This window comes from Bubalus bubalis, chromosome 7 (genome assembly GCF_019923935.1).
Source record: "Bubalus bubalis isolate 160015118507 breed Murrah chromosome 7, NDDB_SH_1, whole genome shotgun sequence".
Lineage (NCBI taxonomy): Eukaryota > Metazoa > Chordata > Mammalia > Artiodactyla > Bovidae > Bubalus > Bubalus bubalis.
The window spans coordinates 60436093-60460340 of NC_059163.1; the positions used below are offsets into that span (position 1 = coordinate 60436093).

General features: G+C 42.7%; 1 protein-coding gene across 2 annotated transcripts in view; it reads right to left on the reverse strand.

The window, feature by feature from the left end:
• C7H4orf19 (chromosome 7 C4orf19 homolog) overlaps window positions 1-24248 on the reverse strand; it is an 84739-nt gene that overhangs the window by 18823 nt on the left and 41668 nt on the right. For both annotated transcript variants that reach the window (XM_006041150.4, XM_025290185.3), the window contains exon 2: window positions 4487-4542. The gene's annotated coding sequence lies outside the window, so the exon portion shown is untranslated. The remainder of the gene's footprint in view (window positions 1-4486; window positions 4543-24248) is intronic.

Genomic DNA, 24248 nt, shown 5'->3' on the forward strand with positions numbered 1-24248 from the left:
ACTTTCACACTATTTTCAGTAATCTCATGAAAATACGCAACATCATTAACACATATGGGTGACTGTGGTTAATAAATAAGTTTAGGTGTCTCTTATGTCTGCTGAAATATGAAGGGCATTCTCTATTATTCATGTGGGTGCTATTAATCTATTCCCCATTATCAATGTAGTGGCAGGAAGTTTACTTTTAATACACCCCCAAATCCTTCAGTTCAGTTCAGTTCAGTTGCTCAGTTGTGTCCGACTCTTTGCAACCCCATGAATCGCAGCAGGCCAGGCCTCCCTGTCCATCACCAACTCCCAGAGTTCACCCAGACTCACATCCATCGAATCAGTGATGCCATCCAGCCATCTCATCCTCTGTCGTCCCCTTCTCCTCCTGCCCCCAATCCCTCCCAGCATCAGAGTCTTTTCCAATGAGTCAACACTTCACATGAGGTGGCCAAAGTACTGGAGTTTCAGCTTTAGCATCAGTCCTTCCAAAGAAATCCCAGGGCTGATCTCCTTCAGAATGGACTGGTTGGATCTCCTTACAGTCCAAGGGACTCTCAAGAGTCTTCTCTAACACCACAGTTCAAAAGCATCAATTCTTTGGTGCTCAGCCTTCTTCACAGTCCAACTTTCACATCCATACATGACCACAGGAAAAACCATAGTCTTGACTAGATGGACTTTTGTTGGCAAAGTAATGTCTCTGCTTTTGAATATGCTATCTAGGTTGGTCATAACTTTCCTTCCAAATCCTTCAGGGAGTCTCTAATTCAACAGTTGAAGACAGTATCTATAACTCTTAGAGCTGGGAATCCAGATATCACCATGAGCTTATCAGTTGCTTTTCAAATAGGTTTTGAGGAAGTCTTGCAAATGACCACAGAAAGCTCTGAAGTGAAAGAGACATTACAGAGAGCTCAGCTAATCACATATACGTGCGTGCATGCTCAGTTGCTCAGTCGTGTCATGGACTGTAGCCCACCAGGTTCCTCTGTCCAAGGAATTTCCCAGGCAAGAATGCTGGAGTGGGAGGTCATTTCCGACCTCAGAGGATCTTCCTGACCCAGGGATCACATACACAATCTCAGTTAACATGACAGACTATCATCAATGATATGGGAGTAGGTGTTTACCGTGAATTCTGCTACTTGGGTAGAATCTTGTTCACTAATAAACTAATAGACTATGTCACTGGTAACCAAACCAAACCACATGTGTTCAGGGATAATGTCCACAGCACAGAGACTCAGGCTCAACTGAAGATGGGGACAGGCCATCGCCTTCTGGGTGGCTTTTAGTTTCTAAGAATATGAACAAGTACACTTTGGAGACTCTTCAGATAATACAATTTGAGAAGATTTTTAAAATTTGAAGTGAAGATTATGTGTTTTCACTTAACATGTGCAGTTCTATGTCTTTTTCATGTGGGATTCGGTGGCCCCCCTCCCATCACACTCTTGACCACCCATAATCACAGTATCATCTGACATGACTCATCTCAACTCAGCTTGTTGGGCTGATCCTCTTGACTTTGACTCAAGTTATATAGGAAGCTCAGCATCACCAATCTTTAGTAGGGTATCTGCTTAAACTCATCAGAGATACCCTTGCATTAGTTCATAATTGATTTCATTTTTATAGCCACCTCAACAGAAGGACTGGTCAAAGAACGTGTGTAAAAATCATATCTGGGTCTAGAAGAAGAGGATGAAGAATTTTAAGACCCAGTAGATAGCAGACAGTCTGTCTATTGTAATTAAGGGAGTGGGCTCTGAAGTCAAAATCTGGATTGGCTTGTTCTAAGCTGGATGATCTTGAGTAGCTTAACCTCTCAGAGTCTAAGCTTTGCCAGCCACTAGATAGGGAAACAGTGACACCAAACTGTGAAGGGTTCCTCTGAGAACCACACGACTTACACATGTGATGGAGAGAGTGACTAGCAAGTAGCAGGTTCTTAATAGATGTGGGCTGCTCTCACCTTCATGGCCATCGTCTATGAGAGAATTTTTTAACCCTGGCCTAGTGACTTTTAGACACTGAGAATAGAAATGGGTGATGTTCTGACCCAATCCTCCCTGGAATCCCATGAGAATCAGGTGTGTCTCCAACACAGGGTATGTTGCTAACATGGGTAAGTAGCCTTATTTGGAGGGTGGGGGAAGTCTGGAAGATAACTGAAGCATTTAGAAAAAATGAAGTTCTGGAAATGAAGAAGCTGCAGAGGAGGCGATGTGGACAAAAGTTTATAAACTTCTACAGTTTATAAATGCTACAGTCTTGTAAAGCTACAAATAATGATGACTTTAAAAGCAAGCACAGCTCAAGGCTGGATGCTTGGAATGGACTAGTTCTGGTTAATCTCCAGTATTCTAGATGGCCAAACTTCAGCGACTCTTAAAGAACCTCCCACTACACAATGGCTGTATTTTATAATACAGGCTTCCCACTCAAGGTGGGAAGTGTGGACTGGTCAGAGGACAAGAAAAAACAGACTCTCCCATGTTTGTAGATGACACTGCATGTGCAGAATTTGGACGCTGATGTTCCTTTTGTTGTTCTTCAGTCACTCTTTTTGACCCCATAGACTGCAGCACGCCAGGCTTCCCTGTCCTTCACCATCTCCCAGAGTCTGCTCAAACTCATGTCCATTATTTCTTTGAAGTTTGCACTTGAGAAGAATAAGCATGGTTTCAAGGCCTTGAATATCCTTGAGAATCTGAGGATAAAACACTCTGCTAGTGACCAGGACACAAGAGGCAGAGATCTCTGCTGTATGTTAAAGGGTTCACCACTTATTCATGCATCAAATATTTCCTGAGCACCAATTTTGTGCAAGTACCAAATTCAGTTCCAGGGAGCTGAAAAGAATTCACAGTCTAGCAGTGAAGACAGATGCATAAACACATGACTGAGGGAGTGCTAAGAGTATGAATTTTAAGTATGGGGACTTTCCTGGTGGTGCAGTGGTTACGTATCTGCCTGGCAATGCAGGGGATGCAGGTTTGCTCCTTGGTTGGGAACTAAGAGCCCACATGCTACAGAGCGACTAAGCCTGCTCGCTGCAACTCGAGAGCCCATGTGCTGCAATGGAAACCCATGCACTCTGGAGCCCGTGTGCTGTAACTACTGATACTGTGCACCACGACGCAATAGCCTGCATGACACAGTGAAGACTTCGAGTGCCACATAAGACCTGATGCAGCCAAAGAAAGAAAGAAAGAATAAATCTTAAAATAAAATAAAGTATGTCATGCATTGTGTTCTATAAGGCAAGTGCCCAAGTAATCTTGGGAAGAGACTGGAGAAGACTTATGGCTGAAAACGAGCAGATAAAGGGGTTGGTAGGGGTCTAGACCACATTCTGGGGGAAGGCGACGTCTGACACGCTCTCTGAGGCCCACTCTTGTCTCTCCGTGTGCTCTGCCCCTGCCCTGTCCTGAGATATTATCACTTCTCTCTTACCCGAGTTATTGCAAAGCCTCTTGCCACTGCATCCCCGTGTCTTCTAAGACATTTGCCACACAGAAGTCATGGGATCTTTCTAGGCCACAAACCTGAATCTTATCAGTCCCCCTGCCTAAAACTTTTCATCCTAAAGGAAATCAGTCCTGAATATTCATTGGAAGGACTGATGCTGAAGCTGAAACTCCAATACTTTGGCCACCTGATGCAAAGAACTGACTTACTAGAAAAGGCCCTGATGCTGGGAAAAATTGAAGGCAGGAGGAGAAGGGGATGACAGAGGATGAGATGGTTGGATGGCATCACCAACTCAATGGACATGAGTCTCTATCACAGAAGTTGGTGATGGACAGGGAGGCCTGGCGTGCTGCAATTCACGGGCTCACAAAGAGTCGGACACGACTGAGTGACTGAACTGAACTGAACTAAAAACTTTTCAAAGGTGTCGAAGAGCCTCAGGATTTAATAACATAGAGTAACAAAGACGACACTAAAAATAGCAAACTTCCATAGAGTGTCCCATGCACCGGGTGTTCCACGTGCTTTATGTGTGCAACCGTTCCTCATTATTTGTGGATTCCATAGGTGTAAATTATCTACTGTCTAAAATTAATTATAAGCCCCACATTAATACTTGCTGTGCTTTGGGGGTCGTTTTGGGGCATGCACAGGGTGGTGAAATATTGGAGTGGAGCTAACTGAGCTCAAACAAGGTAATACTCAGCCTTCTTGTTTCAGCCTCACATTGTACATTGTTCAATGTGAAGACTTAGATGGGTCATGTTGTATGTTACTTGTTTTAGAACAAACAAATTTTGTTCTTTGTTCCCAAACAACAAATGGAAAAAGAAAATAACAGCATTTTACTCAAACCTGAATCAATCTGAAAGAAATAGACTTTGGGGATTGCTTTGTCTACCAGATTTAAAGTTTCAGGTAATAAAAACTGCAGAGGGAGACCAAATAATAGAAAATTTAATGGAAAGTGGAAAGAGTAGACCTTCTTCCCAAAACAACAAAGAGAAGAGCTTACCTGTTGTGGAGATTGTCCATTAGGTTTCTCTAGACATTTAACTTCTCTTCCTGCAGCTAAAAGAAACAAAAAACAGTTGAAAACAGGCCTGCCAGTTGCCTCCTTTTCATAGCCAAGATGCATCTTGAAAGTAACAACAGAAAGCATTTCCTGAGAGAGACGTAGGTAGTGATGTGGGGGAAAGGATTCCTGGCCTGGACCAGTGACTCCAGGCAGACAAGGGCTTTGAAATTTACCAGGCCTGTGATACTGAATTAATAATCAATTAATGCCCAATTAATCATTTAGCCAAATATCAGTGTTTCATTTATAAAACATGGTTGTAGAGAGATTTAAACAGCACAACAGGAAAGCTGTTGAAAAAAATTTACATAACTGAAGGAATGAGATTTTGGATAAAAGCACTCACCAAGTGACCAAAGTGATGAATAAAACTAAACCCAACTGAAAGACACATCATTGTGATATTTCAGAAGTGAGGTAAAAGTAAAGCTTCTACAGGCTTCTACAAAGAAAAAACTGACCATATACAAAGATCTGGGGATCAGAATGGCTTTAGACTTCTTAAATACATACACAGTGCTGTGCTGTGCTTAGTCATGTCCGACTCTTTACGACCCCATGGACTAAAGCATGCCGGGCTTCCTTGTCCTTCACTATCTCCCAGAGTTTTCTCAAACTCATGTCCATTGAGTCGGTGATGCCATCCAACCATCTTATCCTGTCGCCCCCTTCTCCCCCTGCCCTCTATCTTTCCTAGCATCAGGGTCTTTTCCAATGTCTCGGCTCTTCACATCAGGTGGCCAAAGTATTGGAGCTTCAGCTTCAGCATCAGTCCTTTCAATGAATATTTAAGGTTGATTCCCTTTAGGATGGACTGGTTTGATCTCCTACACACTATTCTAAATTTGCCCAAATTACCAAGGAAATGAGAAGGTACAATAAAGACATTTTCAGATAAGAAAAGTCTCAAAAATTTTACCATCCCTTCCTGGAAAGGAGTCTATTAGAAGATGTAATAAACAAATGAGGAAGTAAACCAAGAGGGGAAGGCAAGGAATATAAGAAATAGGACATTAAACACAGCAGAGAGACAAAAGGAACGCCTAGGACAATCACCATGGAGATTCCAGAATCCCAGCACAGGAAGCTCATTCCCATTGCAGAAGGTTCTGGGCAATTTTCTTTTAAGAGAAGAAATTGACAGAATCACTGAAGTATCCTACAGAGAAAAATACACATGCTAGGGAAAGAATTTGGCGTCAAATTAGTGGTAAGGATGCAGAATACTGAACAAATGAAAAAAAAAACAAATCATTTGTTACCTTCAGAAAAAAAACTGCAGGAAAGAAAATGTAGTTCTAATTCTCTACTTGGCTTAGCTGTGAACAGCAGTTATGTAGTTATAATAAATACTAGTTATTTATCTAACTAAAACTGGAGGTGGGGTTTGATAGGGAGGGGGGACATTCCTTATGTGCGGTGGGGCAGGGGGTGGAAGTTGAACCATCTTCTTCCACAGTGGAAGATAATGTCTAAAACCGAAAAAAAAAAAAAAATCAAGAAATGGTAATAGAAACATTACTGATGCAAATAACCAAAATAATCAGCTAAAGAAGTGATTCTCTTTGAGGAAAGAAAGATGTGCTCATAAGTGGGCAGTCTGGGCTTCATCTGGAAATTTGGGAACCAATCTAGTCTTAAGAGCAAAGTCAGGAGAAAGTATAAACTAGATGATAGCAAGCAATAACAATGATGCTTTCAAATAAAGCTGATTCCCATTCATTTATTTAGCCTACATTAATTATTTAATGTCTACTACTGTGGAGAGAAGAGGGTGGTAGAAGATGAGATAGTTGGATCACATCACTGATTCAATGGACATGAGTTTGAGTAAACTCTGGGAGACAGTGAAGGACTGGGAAGCCTGGAGTGGTGTAGTCGATGGGGTCACAAAGAGTTTGGACATGATTTGGTGACAACTGTGGGCCAGGCCATGTGCTAATAACAGATGATCTAGCAAAATTAATTACTTACAGCCTAGTGAGGTGGGCAAAACAAAAACCAGTAATTACGATCCAGTCCTATAATAAAGCTTATTGGCAAAGCATCATGAAAATGTGGGGACCAGCAATCAACCTGCCAGAATATTCTAGAGCCGCACAGTCCAATCTGGTAACTACTAGCCATATGTGGCTATTTAAATTACTAAAAAATAAATACATGAAAAGTTCAATTCCTGGGTTACACCAGCCAGCCACATTTCAACAGCTTGAAAGCCACATGTGGCTAATGGCTGTCATATCAGACAGTGTGGACATAGAACATTTTTCTCACTGCAGAAAGTTCTACTTGATGGTGCTGGTCTACAGGTTCCTAAATGGTGATTTTTACAGTGTTTTCAAGTACATGGAACCCCTGAAGGGACCACATTCCATGGGTCTGTTAGTAAGTAGAGCCTTGGTGAGTTTGGTATTTAACTAGTTATCTGTACATGGAGTAGAACTTTTACTCTTTTTCAATTGGAGCCATGGCTGGAGCTAGAAAGGAGTCTTTATTACATGTCCTGATACTGTTTGGCCACAGATGTTGAGGGCAAATACTGATGGTGACTAATAGTTTTTGAGTCTTTGGGAAAGCACTTTTGTGTAGCAAAAAGAGGGGATAGTTTTAGGGAACTCAGGAACTCCTGAGTTGGAAATTTTGCCTCACTAATTAGCTGTGTGGCCTTGAGCAAACTTCTAAATCTCTCTGGGCCTTTGTTTATTCAGACGTGAGGTATACAGATAATGTAAGAATCAGGATAAGCAGGTGCAGAAGCAGCACAGAAATGGCAACTGCCATTCTTCTCACTGTTCTTAATCTACATGGGATGAGGGGCTCTCAGTAGAGAAGAGGGTCTCCTCGTCTCTCATTTCTTCTCATCATCGCCCTGTTTTCTGGCTTTTTCAAAAAGCTCTCTCATTGACCAAGAACTTTATTAACTATATCAGGAAGAGGAATTTAAGTTCAAGAAGGGCGAAGGGAAGAAAGAAGAGGGAAGGGCACTGGCAGTCACCCGAAGCCCAGGACATGCCAGCCTGGCCTGCCCATTGTTCTGTAAACCCTCCCAGGGTCGAGAAGCTCAAGCTGATGAGACGGTGGCTGGAGAGGGAAGAGGCTGGCAGGTGGTGGAAAAGGAAGCACAGTGACACATAAACTCACAGCAGTCAGGTAGGGGGCGCTGTGGATGCCACGCTCAGGGCCTGACTTGATGGGATTCCCACGTCATAACAACAACCACTGGCCACATGTGGCACTCACAGTGGCCCGAGAGTAGAGGTGGCCGAGGCCAACTGAACCAGCATGTAACCCACCCACAGACTGGCCTTTACTCAGCATTTATGCCATACAGCCCATCTTGGTGTACTTCTCTAACTTCCATGAGAAGAAAACCCAACTTTCTTCCCAAGTGGAGTTAAATTCTAAATATGATAAGCCTCAGCTGGCACCAACACTGGTTGCCAGAATTAACTTTTCCTTGTAATTTGTAAATGCATTTAGGCTTGTTTTGGGGTTTTCTTTTATGGGTTTGCCCCACCCCCACCTCTAAGCAGGGCCAATATCTAAATAGAAAGAAAAGACCTCCAGCTGGGCTCCTTTCTCCCAACAAGCTTTGCAAGCTTTGCGGCATCTTCCTTGGATACGGTTCAGCTGGGGGCCTTCCCTGTATTCCAGGAGGAATTTCTGCGTCCTCACAGAGGGCCCCTTTGTTGTCTGAGGTTGTGAGAAGTTAACCACTACTTTGCACAAGGAAATATCTTTTCCCTCTGTGAAGCAATGATCAAAGAAGAATGCCATTTAAACCAAGGAAAAACAAAACTGTGATTTATCTCTAGAATCTCTATGGGAAAAAAGGCCCTAATTACTTCAGTAACACATGATCAGCTGCAGTAGGAAGTGTAAAATTCACTCATCTATTGATGGATTTTAAAGTTTAGTCCTTGATGCAAAGTCTAAGTGCTTTTTAAAAAAGCATACAAACATTTTTCTTTTTTCCCCTTTTGCAGCTGCTCTGCTCACAAATACCTCCAATCTTTTTCAAATGCTTTAAGAATTTTTTCACTAAAAATATATTTGTATGTGTACATATTTATATATAAAATAGACATAATTACACAGACACATGCACAAATACATATAAGCACACAAAGTTTAGGAAAAGTGTGGGAAGAAGCCTTAGTCAAAGAATCTAACCTGGGTTAGGTGCTCAGTTTTTTCTCAGGATTTATTTTAGTTTATGTCCATTTGCATATCCATTTTACACAATATATAACAACTTCATGTATTGCTTTTTTCCCCTTTAACATTATATTTTGAGCCTTTTCCATGACAATCCATAATGTCCATAATGATTGTTTTAAATGGCTGCAAATTATTCCAATTAATTATGCCAGTTAACCATTTCTCTCTATTGCTTAACATTTCTGGAACTTTCCTTTTTTGTTAAAGTCACCCTCCTTGCAGTTTCCAAGTTCCAAGTCTATGGTGCCAACCACAAGCTTTACATAATTGTAACAAGTGACCTGATTTCGATTTTCTTTGCCTCTCAATTTCTAAATTTTCTTCTGACACAAAGTAAAGATCTATAGGACCAAGCTGTTAAGAGACAGCAGGAGGCTGTTTCTCCATCACAAACCAGGCAATGCTGCATCCACAAGGCATCACCACTCTTCAGAGCTTTATCCAGGTGAAAGCAAAGGGAACCTGCCTAGCCATCACCTATCCAGGCAGAAATCCTCTTTTACCAGTTAAAAACCCCGCACAGTAGATGCCAGGGAATCAGACCTGAATCCTTATTGTTTAGTCGCTAAGTCATATCTGACTCGTTGTGACCCCATGGACTGTAGCCTGACAGGCACTTCTGTCCATGGGATTTCCCAGGCTAGAATATGAGCGTGGGTTGCCATTTCCTTTTCCAGGGGATCCTCCTGACACAAGGACCCTCATCTCTTGGTTGGCGGGCAGTGGATTCTTTGCCACCAAGCCACCTGGGAAGCCTGACCTGTATTCTTAACTTCTATTAATGTTATCTTTTTTCTCTCTTTGCAGCACAAGCTCTTCCCAGGTGGAGGTCACAAGGTGTGTCCCTCTTAACAGCAGGGGCCCCAGGAGAAATGGCTGTAAACCATCCTGTAAACCTGCTTACGCCAATGCCCTTCGGATATCACCTTTTTCTATTTATAAAGTCTGATTATGTCTCAGTTTTCTCACAGATGTGGCATAAGAGATGTGTCTCAGATGTACATGCTGGCTCGCACACCTTCATTTACCAAGGGCAGGCGAGGGGGCGGGACAGGAGGCAGGCCCGGGGCCAAGCCGCCTCAGTCGTAGGACTGGCAAGTCATCTGTGAACGGAGCTCAGGGAAACTGTGGGCACAGGACTCTTTACTAGGCCCAGGGATGGCAGTGTAGTTACACTCAACAGATGTTCAAAACCCAAACTTGGGCTCCAGATTGGAGGCAAGACTGAGTGAGTGTGTGTGTGTGTATGTGCGGTGGTAGTGATGGTATCTGACACTTGAACATCCAGTTTGCGTTTGGTGCTTGACATTCATTATTTCGTCTTCTTCCCATAACTTGGACATACGCATTACTAGCTCCATCTTATGAATATAGAGAGTGGTTTAGCAAGCTTAACTAACTCATATAAGGTTACACAACTAGCAAATGGTGGAGCTGGGCTTCAGAAAGTTTTTCATTTGTATCATGGAGTCTTCCTTATGACAGGGTTTCTGTCATAAAGCCTATCATCATGGGGACAGGTAGGAAGTATGGGAACATGGGATACAGGAGGTCAACTAACCCAGGCTTCCCATTCATGGAGGGCCTCAATGTAGACTCTTGACCACTATCTCCAAATATACAGCCAGAGCTACATGGACAGGACTGAAAGAAGACAATGTTTATCACACAGCTTTGAACTTCAGCCCCATGTTTCCATAGTAGATTTCCTACAGTTCCCAATGAACTAATACTTTCCATACAAATAGGAAAATTTTATCACCTTTATGCATGTATGCAATATTGCAGATCTGTACATGAAAGCTTTTAAAACCATGGAGAAAAAAATAAATAAATAAAATAAATTGCCAAATTATTTACCAAAAAAAAATTCTCTAATTTTTATTATCTCATTCTGTCATTATTTTACTACTTTAATATACCAAGAACCTTGAAGAGAACAATAAAAAAAAGTAATCCAGACCTCTTTCAACCTCTGAATGACTTGATCTGACATTATGGCTGTTCTAGAAAAATCAGGCTGTATATTCACCCTAAGTCAGACTTATGGGGAATTACTTCATGGGAAATTTTCAGAGCTGAAATTTTCAGCACTCATCTATCTCTTGTAGAGACTTCACTGTTTGTGATTCTGTAAGTATCTGCATCTTAAGAACCTTAAGAGCTGTTAACCATGGATTACATACTTGGTATTGACATAGTGAAAAGGTCGGCTTAAAACTCAGTATTAAAAAAACTAAGATCATGGCATCCGATTCCATCACTTCATGGAAAATAGAAGGGGAGGAGGTATAAGCAGTGATAGATTTCCTCTTCTTGGGCTCTAAAATCACTGCAATGGTGACCACAATCATGAAATTAGAAGATGATTATTTTTGGCAGGAAAACTATGACAAACCTAGAGTGTGTTAAAAAGCAAAGACATTACTTTGCCAACAAAGGTCCATATAGTCAAGGCTATGGTCCTTCCAGTAGTCACATATAGACGTGAGAGTTGGACAATAAAGAAGGCAGAGCGTCAGAGAATTGATGCTTTCAAACTGTGGTGCTGGAGAAGACTCTTGAGAGTCCCTTGGACATCAAGGAGATCAAACCAGTCAATATTAAAGGAAACCAACCCTGAATACTCTTTGGAAGGACTGATGCTGAAGCTGAAGCTCTAATACTTTGGCCACCTGATGCGAACAGCTGACTCATTGGACAAGACACCGATGCTTAGAAAGATTGAAGGCAGAAAGAGAAGAGAGTGACAGAGGATGAGATAGTTGGTTGGCATCACCGATTCAATGGACATGAACTTGGGAAAACTCTGGGAGCTGGTGAGGGACAGGGAAGCCTGGCATGCTGCAGTCCACGGGGTCGAGAAGTTGGACATGACTTGGCGAATAAACAACAACTGTCAATATTATGATGCTATTGGTCCTTCAGCTCCTGGGCAAGGGCTCTGCTGCAAGAGCCCATCACTCTCTGCACCAAACTGGCAAGCCATGCCATGACTAACTAAGATTCCATGTATTAAAAAAGGAACTTAAACATGTCAGTTAAGTTGTCCTGAGATTTCCCTGGTGGTCCAATGGTAAAGAATTCACCTTCCAATGCAGAGAACATGAGTTTGATCCCTGGTTGAGCAGATCCCCCGAAGTAGGAAATGGCAACCCACTCCAGTATTCCTGCCTGGAAAATTCCATGGACAGAGGATCCTGGTGGGCTACAGTCCATGGGGTCATAAAGAGTTGGACACGATTGAGCACGTATGCCATCCATCCTTATGGAGAACTAAAAGCCCACATGCTTCAGTCTACTAAGCCCACCTGCTGCAACTGCTGAGCCTGTGCTCCACAACTAGAGAGAAGCCTACATGCCACACCAAAGAGCCTGCATGCAGCAATGAAGATTTCATGTGCTGTAACTCAGACTCGAGACAGCCAAATAAATAATTACATAAATATTTTAAAAAATATTAAGTGTCCCTGGCTACTGAAAGTTGCTCAGTCGTGTCCAACTCTTTGAGACCCCATGGATTGTCCATGGAATTCTCCAGGCCAGAATACTGGAGTGGGTAGCCTTTCCCTTCTCCAGGGGATCTTCCCAACCCAGAGATCGAACCCAGGTCTCCCGAATTGCAGTGGATTCTTTATCAGCTGTCCCTGGCTAACTGTCTCCCAGTTTACAGTGAGATTTGTGGTGTTACTGACACTCTAGTTAAGTTCTTAATCTTAGCAGAGAGACAGTAAGAACAAAGAAATAGCTATTAAACTGCTATGAATAAAGATTAAAGTTGGAATCACAGCATTTTCTGGTGGGAAGCCCTGAGAAAAATTACTCTAGCCCACATGTACTATGGATTGGGACCTGCAGCCCTGAGAAGCTAAGTGATGCCCAGCAATAATTTTTCTAAACCATGCTGCTGTCCTTGTAGAGGTCTAAAGTAAGGGTCAGGCTACCTGATTTTGCTACATAAAGCTTTCTTGGAATACAGGTATGCCCATTCATTGAGGAGTTGTTTCTGGCTGCTTTCAAGTTACATAGCAGTGTTGAGTAGTGGTGACAGACACTGTATGACCCACAAATCCTAAAATATTGACTTACTTTCTGGCCCTCTACAAAGTGCTGACTCTAGCTCTAAAGGATGAACAAAGTATATGAGGAGGAACCAAAGCATGCCAGAATCATGTGAGTGAACCTGAAGTAGGTCTCTGGAGGCCTGCCAATGGGCACCTGAGTGAGCTTGGGAGCGGGCTCTCCAGCTCACATGCAGCCTGGAGATGACCATGGCTCTGGCCAACAGCTGGACTATAACCCCAAGAGAGACCTTGAACCAGAGGTGCCCTGTTAAATTGTGCTTGGGTCCTGTGTGATAACAAATGTTCGTTGTTTTAAGCTACTAATTTGGGGGGGGATTGCTGTGTTACACAGCAATAGAGAACTAATACGGTTGTGGCGCTGGTGGTAGACAACCTGCCTACCAGTGCAGGAGACATCAGAGACACGGGCTTCATCCCTGAGTGGAGAAGACCCCCTGGAGGAGGGCATGGCAACCCACTCCAGTATTCCTGTCTGGAGATCCCATGGACAGAGGAGTCCGCTAGGTAACAGTCCATACAGTTAGTTGCAAAGAGTTAGACATGACTAAAGTGACTTTCACTAAAGTGAAAGATGATGCTGTGAAAGTGCTGCACTCAATATGCCAGCACATTTGGAAAACTCAGCAGTGGCCACAGGACTGGAAAAGGTCACTTTTCATTCCAGTCCCAAAGAAAGGCAATGCCAAAGAATGCTCAAACTACCGCACAATTGCATTCACCTCACATGCTAGTAAAGTAATGCTCAAAATTCTCCAAGCCAGGCTTCAGCAATACGTGAACCGTGAACTTCCTGATGTTTAAGCTGGTTTTAGAAAAGGCAGAGGAACCAGAGATCAAATTGCCAACATCCACTGGATCATCGAAAAAGCAAGAGAGTTCCAGAAAAACATCTATTTATGCTGTATTCCCTGTGCCAAAGGCTTTGACTGTGTGGATCACAATAAACTGTGGAAAATTCTGAAAGAGATGGGAATACCAGACCACCTGACCTGCCTCTTGAGAAATTTGTATGCAGGTCAGGAAGCAACAGTTAGAACTGGACACGGAACAACAGACTGCTTCCAAATAGGAAAAGGAGTATGTCAAGGTTGTATATTGTCACCCTGCTTATTTAACTTATATGCAGAGTACATCATGAGAAACTCTGGGCTGGAAGAAGCAAAAGCTGGAATCAAGATTGCTGGGAGAAATATCAATAACCTCAGATATGCAGATGACACCACCCTTATGGCAGAAAGTGAAGAGGAACTCCAATACTTTGGCCACCTCATGCAAAGAGTTGACTCATTGGAAAAGACTCTGACCCTGGGAGGGATTGGGGGCAGGAGGAGAAGGGGACACCAGAGGATGAGATGGCTGGATGGCATCACTGACTGGATGGACGTGAGTCTCTGTGAACTCCGGGAGTTGGTGATGGACAGGGAGGCCTGGCGTGCTGCGATTCATGGGGTCGTGAAGAGTCGGACACGACTGAGCGACTGAACTGAACTGAACTGAAAGTGACTTAGACTGGTTCCAAATAGGAAAAGGAGTACATCAAGGCTGTATATTGTCACCCTGCTTATTTAACTTATATGCAGAGTACATCATGACAAATGCTGGACTGGAAGAAGCACAAGCTGGAATTAAGATTGCCGGGAGAAATATCAATAACCTCAGATATGCAGATGATACCACCCTTATGGCAGAAAGTGAAGAGGAACTAAAAAGCCTCTTGATGAAAGTGAAAGTGGAGAGTGAAAAAGTTGGCTTAAAGCTCAACATCCAGAAAACTAAGATCATGGCATCTGGTCCTATCACTTCATGGGAAATAGATGGGGAAACAGTGGAAACAGTGTCAGACTTTATTTTTTGGGGCTCCAAAATCACTGCAGATGGTGACTGCAGCCATGAAATTAAAAGACGCTTGCTCCTTGGAAGATAAGTTATGACCAACCTAGATAGCATTTTCAAAAGCAGAGACATTACTTTGCCAACAAAGGTCTGTCTAGTCAAGGCTATGGTTTTTCCTGTGGTCATGTATGGATGTGAGAGTTGGACTGTGAAGAAGGCTGAGCGCCGAAGAATTGATGCTTTTGAACTGTGGTGTTGGAGAAGACTCTTGAGAGTCCCTTGGACTGCAAGGAGATCCAACCAGTCCATTCTGAAGGAGATCAGCCCTGGGATTTCTTTGGAAGGAATGATGCTAAAGCTGAAACTCCAGTACTTTGGCCACCTCATGTGAAGAGTTGACTCATTGGAAAAGACTCTGATGCTGGGAGGGATTGGGGGCAAGAGGAGAAGGGGACGACAGAGGATGAGATGCCTGGATGGCATCACTGACTCGATGGGCATGAGTCTGAGTGAACTCTAGGAGTTTGTGATGGACAGGGAGGCCTGGGGTGCTGCGATTCATGGGGTCTCGAAGAGTCAGACACGACTGAGCAACTGAACTGAACTGAAAGTGACTTAGCATGCTTGCATGCAGCTGGGCTCACCTTTTTAAAGTGAGTGAAATTCTGCCTCCCAGGTCACAGGCCCACTGTGAACTTCCCTGTGGAGCTTTGTGAACTCCTGGTCCTCAACTCCAGTGGCAGCATCTGTGCCGACTGTTACACAGACTCTATCCCTTGGTCTTGTGGTCAGTAACACAGATGTCTGTCTCTCTGGCTGGTGTTGTGGCTTATTCAGTTTTGTAACCACAGAATCTAATTTACTACCTATTATTCATAATGGCATAATATTGTTAATTAATAATAATAATATTGAGTGCTTACTACGCATCCTGCACTTTATGTGCATTATCTCATTTAAGCCTCATGACAGCTCTCATAATATCTCCAAGAAGGAGATACTATTCCTAAGGCCATTTAATAGGGGAGAAAACAAAGGTTATGCAACTGCCTTTTATCCTCTAGTGAGCAAGTAGGAGAACCAAGATTTGAGCTCTGACCGACCCTGAAGCTGCCACACTCTATCAACTGAGACCCCAAATCCCAGGATATGGGGCTCCAGTGTAGGTACTGCCACACTTACCTGCCACACCTAAGAGTTGACATGCTGCAACCAAGACCCAGCACAGCCAAATAAATAAGTACAGGAAAAAAAAAAAGGAAGAAAAACTACTGACTTTTAGTTCACAGCAAATATAGAATCAAAACGAAATGACTTCCCTGTCCAGGCACCCGTGGTAGACCTATAAGGAGGTCAGGAAAACAAGCAGAAGTGGACAGGGAAGAGCCCAGGAAGGGGAAAGGGACACTGGAATCTGCTCCGACACCGATTCCCACTTCCTGTTCCTCCACCTCCTGCTCTTGGTACCACCGTGGCTCCACACCCCCACCCCAACTGCAAAAACTTCCCAAACAGTGGTGGGATAATGAGGAGAAATCCTCAATTCTTTCACACTTTGGGAGTTCTTACTGGACTGCCCTGAGCTCTCTCATCCCCGGAAAGCCCTCTTCATGTTGTCCAGCTGACTACAACTTCTCACTCCATCTTGGCCTCTTCCAGAAAGGAGAGCACCCTGGATCCCCCGGGCTATGCTAGTTGTCCTGGTTCTGAACTCCCATAGTACCTGCTGCACCTTTCATACCAGAGTCATAATTTTTCGCACTTGCATCCTTGCTTTGTAGAAAAGTGCTTGACATATATCTGACTGATTTTAGATGAATAAAGGAAAGAGTTTTTACCTATTTCTAGGCTGTCCTGTGCTAGAATGTAAATTCCCTAAGAAAACTGTCTGGTGCTCAATCCAGCACCAGGCATGCAGTGGGAGCTCAATAATATTTAACCAGCTGGCCCTAAATGTCTGGTCTTATACTACTAGATTCAGGGCAGTAGGTCTGATTAAAGGGAGCTGAGGTCAAGAACGCTGAAGAATTGATGCTTTTGAACTGTGGTGTTGGAGAAAACTCTTGAGAGCCCCTTGGACTGCAAGGAGATCTAACCAGTCCATCCTAAAGGAGATCAGTCCTGGGTATTTTTGGAAGGAATGATGCTAAAGCTGAAACTCCAGTACTTTGGCCACCTCATGTGAAGAGTTGACTCATTGGAAAAGACTCTGATGCTGGGAGGGATTGAGGGCAGGAGGAGAAGGGGATGACAGAGGATGAGATGGCTGGATGGCATCACCGGCTCGATGGACATGAGTTTGAGTGAACTCCGGGAGTTGGTGATGGACAGGGAGGCCTGGCATGCTGCAATTCATGGGTTTGCGAAGAGTCGGACACGACTGAGCGACTGAACTGAACTGAACTGAGGTCAAGAAATGGCTTCAGGGTTCAGAAGACACCCCAACTGTGACCACACTTGAATGGACTCCCAGGATCTTCCTGGACATGGGTTCTCATGATTTAAGTTCCTAGACTTGATGATGCCATTACATCAGTGTGTGCTCATCCTCTAGGAAAGTATTATCTATCTAGTTTGCTCAGACTGCAGCCAAATGATTTAAATTGTATGTTTCTTGGAGCAATTATTTTTCAAAAGTTAAAAAAAAAATGAGTACATCTGTATGGGTTACCTATTTCATCTTGCTTCCTTAAATGTCACACATACAAATACCAAAAACCAACAGAGCTTCTCTTCCAAGCAACAATAAAATCCCAGGAGACTAAAAACTTTCTCAGATTTCCTTTAAGTGTTATTTCTGATGAGTTAGGTAAAATGGACACCACCCTCCCAAATAAAGAACTTGATATATTTTTCATGTCAAAACCAGAAAAAAGAAGATGCTTAATAATCACACACAAAATGTGCACTATATTTCTCACCATTACTTAGCAATCCACTTACTTTTCTAAGGGAACTGAGAACTCTGCAGACATGGTCTGTCTCCATTAAGATGCCTGTCCAAACTTGAGTCAAATATATCTTGCTCAGTTATTATTTTTATCTTTTCCATTTAAGCATTCCTAATCCTATGTAAGCAATTTTCCAGAAAATAATGGAAACTTCCCTAGTGGTTTTTTTCCTTCATTTCTTTCATTAACAAACATTAGATGTCCATAAGATTAAGGTTAAAAGATTCTTCCTTCTTGGAAGAAAAGCTATGATAAAACTAGACAGTGTATTAGAAAGCAGAAACATCACTTTGCCAACAAAAGTCCATATAGTCAAAGCTATGGTTTTTCCAGTAGTCATGTACAGATGTGAGAATTGGACCATAAAGAAGGCTGAGCACCGAAGAATCGATGCTTTTGAACTGTAGTGCTGCAGAAGACTCTTGAGAGTCCCTTGGAAAGCAAGGAGATCACACCAGTCAATCTTAAAGAAAATCAACCCTGAATATTCATTGGAAGGACTGGTGCTGAAGCTGAAGCTCCAATGCTTTGGCTACCTGATGTGAAGAGCCAACTCATTAGAAAATATCTTGATGCTGGGAAAGATTAAGGTCAGGATGAGATGGTTGGATGGCATCACTGACTCGATGGACATGAGTTTGAGTAAGCTCCGGGAGCTGGTGATGGACAGGGAAGCCTGATGTGCTGCAGTACATGGGGTCGCAAAGAGTTGGACATGACTGAGCGACTGAACCGAAATGAACTGAACTGACAATGGGGATATTGTTGTTTCTAGCACGATTACAAGGTTTAGAGATAAGACATACAAAGTTCCTAAAATACTGCCTCAAACATAACTAAGTCTGAAGATGGCGGCAGAGTCACTGAAAAGACTCCTTTTGTGGACACACATGGACCCTTTAGGACACTGCTTCTTCTCTTAATAGAGATGTGCTTTGCAAATGTGACTGTGAGTGAGTCAGAGCAAGCCAGGTCACAACAAGGTTTTGTAGGTATATGCAAGATGGTTACTTGGCTCCCTCAAAGCACTATTTCATCTCTTCTCAGAAAATTAAAAAAAAAGTGAAGGAAAACTTGTAATTGGGAGTGTTTTAGCAGACCCAAAGGGCAACTTCTATGGTAGATATTCTATGTTGAATCATGGGCATGAGTTTTCTCCTGTGAAATCAGCATAGATAATGGTCGTGTGCGGAGGGTCTTGTTTAGATGAATGATAAACTCTCTTAAAGAGTATTTGAAACTTTCAAAAATATGCTGCCCTGGAACATCTACCAATACATTTGGGATTCCAAGCCTCTTTAGACCCTTTCTTTTTTTTTTAAGTAGATATTTAAAAATTACAAATCCAAAAGGCTTATATATATATATATATATATATATTTTTTTTAATGTGGAATAGGAGTAATGAAAGGTGAAAAAGTGTTAGTCGCTCAGTCATGTCAGACTTTTTGTGACTCCATGGACTGCAGCCCGCCAGGCTCCCCTGTTCATGGGATTTCCCAGGCAAGAATAGTGGAGTGTTGGGTATTAGCTGCAGCATGAGAACTTTTAATTGAGGCATGTGGGATTTAGTTGCCTGACCAGGAATTGAACGCCGGCCCACTGCATTGGAAGCTCGGAGTCTTAGCCATTGGACCACTAGGGAAGTCCCCCCCTCATGCCCTCTTCAGTTCAGTTCAGTTCAATCGCTCAGTAGTGTCCGACTCTTCACGACCCCATGAATCACAGCACGCCAGGCCTCCCTGTCCATCACAAACTCCCGGAGTTCACTCAGACTCAAGTCCATCGAGTCAGTGATGCCATCCAGCCATCTCATCCTCTGGCGTCCCCTTCTCCTCCTGCCCCCAATCCCTCCCAGCATCAGAGTCTTTTCCAATGAGTCAACTCTTCACATGAGGTGGCCAAAGTACTGGAGTTTCAGCTTCAGCATCATTCCCTCCAAAGAAATCCCAGGGCTGATCTCCTTTAGAATGGACTGGTTGGATCTCCTTGCAGTCCAAGGGACTCTCAAGAGTCTTCTCCAACACCACAGTTCAAAAGCATCAATTCTTCGGCGCTCAGCCTTCTTCACAGTCCAACTCTCACATCCATACATGACCACAGGAAAAACCATAGCCTTGACTAGACGGACCTTTGTTGGCAAAGTAATGTCTCTGCTTTTGAATATGCTATCTAGGTTGGTCATAACTTTCCTTCCAAGGAGTAAGCGTCTTTTAATTTCATGGCTTCAGTCACCATCTGCAGTGATTTTGGAGCCCCCCAAAATAAAGTCTGACACTGTTTCCACTGTTTCCCCATCTATTTCCCATGAAGTGATGGGACCAGATGCCATGCCTTCTAATAGGAAGGTAAATAGGCTGAACTGATTCCGTATTTCCCCGTCTAGAATATAGCATTTTCTTCTAAGAATAAAAAGAACAGCCCATTTGTTATGCTTATTAATCAGGTCAAATCTAAAGGAAGTCAGGATTCCAAGATCTCACTTATCTTTTTCTTTCATATGCATTTAGAAACCCTATTCTTTATTCTGAATTTCAGGGACACCAAGGATTAACTGTCAAGCCACGGGCAATTTCAGCAAATGCTACGCATTTCAAGCTCAGAAGGGATAACAGAGCTACTGGGAGTTAGCTTAACCTTAAGATATAAGAAAATTATAACACAATACTACATGATCATATGGTAAGGAGAAGATACAAAGGAAGGAATATATATGAACTTCAAAGCTAGAAATACTAAAAGAATAAAATTAATGGCTGTAATCTAAAGTACCTAGTTATAGTTATGTAGCACATTATGGAAGACAATTTGATATGTGTTTCTGGGGAAATCACAGAATTTAGCCTAGAAACATTTTATGCATAAGGACTTTAGGTAATATACTGTTAAATTTAAACATCATTCAAATTCATAGATTTCAGTGAGAGCTGCTATATCATCATGCTTCATAAAAACTCAAGCTAGGTTCCTGGGTGGGAAACATTTTAAATGGGAAAAAAAAAGCACAAAATATGATTAACCAAATATGACAAGCTGTCAGAATTAAAACCTCAAACTATAAGCATTGAACCAGATTACCTAAATTGAATTTTTAAGAGTAAAAATAATAAAATGTATGTGTGTGCACACACAAACTTAAGCTTGAACAAAGTGGGAAGTTTTTCTCTCCTGGTGGAGTTTACATAATGTATACTGGGCTAGAACTGTTGATGAGGATAGTTCCTTAAACTATAGTGTCTTTAAATTTGAGTACACACTACTAAACCATATAATGTAAGTTTGGAAGGAATGCAAAGTAAATGTATCAGTTCAGCTCAGTTCAGTCGCTCAGTCATGTCTGACTCTTTGCGACCCCATGGACTGCAGCACGCCAGGCTTCCCTGTCCATCACCAACTCCAGAAGCCTGCTCACACTCATGTCCATCGAGTTGATGATGCCATCCAACCATCTCATCCTCTGTCGTCCCCTTCTCCTCTTGCCTTCAATCTTGCCCAGCATCAGGGTCTTTTCCAATGAGTCAGTTCTTCGCTTCAGGTGGCCAAAGTATTGGAGTTTCAGCTTCAGCATCAGTCATTCCAATGAATATTCAGGACTGATCTCCTTTAGGATGGACTGGTTGGATCTCCTTGCAGTCCAAGGGACTCTCAAGAGTCTTCTTCAACACCACAGTTCAAAAGCATCAATTCTTCAGTGCTTAGCTTTCTTTATAGTCCAATTCTTACATCCACACATGACTACTGGAAAAACCATAGCTTTGACTAGATGGACCTTTGTTGGCAAAGTAATGTCTCTGCTTTTTAATATGCTGTCTAGGTTTGACATAGCTTTTCTTACAAGGAGCAAGTGTCTTTTAATTTTATGGCTGCAGTCACCATCTGCAGTGATTTTGGAGCCCCCCAAAATAAAGTCTGTCACTCTTTCCATTGTTTCCCCATCTATTTCCCAAGAAGTGATGGGACCGGATGCCATGATCTTAGTTTTCTGAACGTTGAGTTTTAAGCCAACTTTTTCACTCTCCTCTTTCACTTTCATCAAGAGGCTCTTTAGTTCTTTGCTTTCTGCCATAAGGGTGGTGTCATCTGCGTATCTGAGGTTATGCTTTTCAAGTTAAATCCTTGAAACCTTCCTTTCCCAGACTGTAGGGGGCACATTTCCTGCCTAGGAGAACACTGTGGTCAGTCAAGATAGACTTCCTCTCTCTGGGCAACTGCAGAGGAACTGGGGATTTTGTGTGAAATTGTTTTTTCTGAAACTTTTTTTTCTTTCTTTTGTTGCTTCACCAGGATTTTGACCTCATCAGACCTACACTGGAACAGTTCTAATAGTTCTTTTTCTTCCTCTTCCCCAGAGAGGTGCTCTAAAAGCTTACATCTCAGGGTTAAAATCCTAGCATGTTCTTGGAACTTTACACGCATGTGCAATAAACGCCAAACAGAAAATCCAGCCTTGGGCCTTCTTGGCTGGGGTGTGGCCGCAGGTTGGCTGTGTGGCTGATTGCTATTGCTAAACAAACCCAAACTCGAAGCCCGGACTGCTGCCAAGGGGTAGTGATTACACAGTCAAGAGGAGGGGCGGTATGCCCCTCCTTGCTGACAACTCGAACAAGAGCATGAGGTTTCTTTAGCCAAAGCTCTTCAACTCCCACAGTGCTTTGCCATCATTAGTATTCAAGCAGTACCTGGAATAAAAACAAACCCAGTGCTCACTCTCCTGGAGTTGGGACTCGTCATTAAATTCAGTAGAAATGGATAAACACAATTAAAAAAATTCTGAATGAAGCCCCAAATCACCATTTCTATTTGTATATTATGATTCATAATTCAGGCCTAACTTCTGATGAAGCTTAATGTATGTTACAGCCAAGGCTGGGAATTGACATTGAAAAAAGAAATACTATAAAAATGTATACCATTTCCCTCACTTGTTGCAAATTGCCTTGAATCATTTCAAGTGAGCTAGGCAGTTTTTTAATGTTGTTAGGTTTTTAGTCTACTGAGGCACTTTAGAACTCTGATAGAAATACAAATCCTCAGGCCCCAATATTTCGTAAAATATTGCCATGTGTGCTCAATCACTGTCACGTCAGACTCTTTACGACCTCATGGACTGTAACCCACCAGGCTCCTCTGTCCATGGGATTCTCCAGGCAAGCATACTAGAGAGGGTTGCCATTTCCTCCTCTAGGGGATCTTCCTGACCCAGGGATCGAACCCATGTCTCCTGCATCTCATGCACTGCAGGTGCATTCTTTACTGTTGAGTCACTGGGGAAGCCAAATATTGCCATAAATTTAAACAATGAAAAGGTATTGTACATACGTAAGTATATATATCTACAACTGTGCCGGCCATTGTGGAAAAATGAAAAACTGTATGACTCACTCTTTCCAAGAATTTTATAATCTGATTAAGAAGCCAAATCCAATACATGAAGCAATCTGATGGTAACTAAACTTAAGACAACATGGAGTCCAGTGTGAAGGTTGCTGCCAGTCCTCAACTTAGCTCCGCCTGCGTCCACTCTTGGGGCTAAGAATTTACACATCCTCTTTGCTCTACAACTTAATTCACTTCACCATACACAGTATGATACAAATGTTTTGTTTATTAAACTTTAGGGGGTAGTGAGAAATTTACATTTCAGGGTGATCAACTAGTACCTAATCAGGAAGTCCAAACATAAGTCATTAAATGCAAATCCACTGTCCATTTATTACGATATGAATTGGTGAATGGCATAAATGGGTTTTCATTGGTGAAGTCACTGATATATTAACCAGGAAAATAAATGTTAGAAATAGACACTACTTGTGGGATTTAAGGGACACAGTCATGGCTTCCTTGGCCCCATGTGAACACGGTGTAGAATCTAGAGTTTACACCCTCAGACAGATTGCATGAAGTGGATTCCCAGTCCTGTGATCTGTCATTGGATTATGTGGTTTCTGGTGCCTGATGCTGACTATCAGAGTAACAGAATCCTGTGTATGGAATATTGTCTGGCCCGACTCTATCTTTTCTGCAGGGTGGTGGCAGAACTTAGAAGGACAGAGGATTGGGGTTTCAAGTTTACAAAACAGATTGCTACTCTGCTTTGTGTCTGCTTGCAAATAAAAATGTGAGTGTGGAGAACTTGGTCTGAGACTTGCTTTCATTCCATCCTAACAGGGGTGATGCTGGAGACTGGCTAATTCTCACCCACCTCAAACTTTCCTCTGGCTGCTATTCTCTAAGCTGGATCCCATTTAGCTTGGTTTTCTGATGCTTGAAAGAGCTACTTTAAGGTCAAATGCAACTTTGGCCTTTACAGGTTATATGGCTGATTATGCTGGTTTGGGCTTCCCAGGTGGCACTAGTGGTAAAGAACCTGCCTGCCACTGCAGGAGACGTAAGAGATGAGGGCTCAGTCCCTCGGTCGGGAAGATCCCCTGGAGGAGGGAAACCACTCCAGTATTGTTGCCTGGAGAAACCCATGGACAGAGGAGCCTGGCGGGGTACAGTCCGTAGGATCACAAAGAGTCAGACACGACTGAAGCGACTTAGCATACGTGCACGTATACTGGTTTACTCCCACTGAATGAGGATGGCAGCACCCACCTCCCAGGTGAC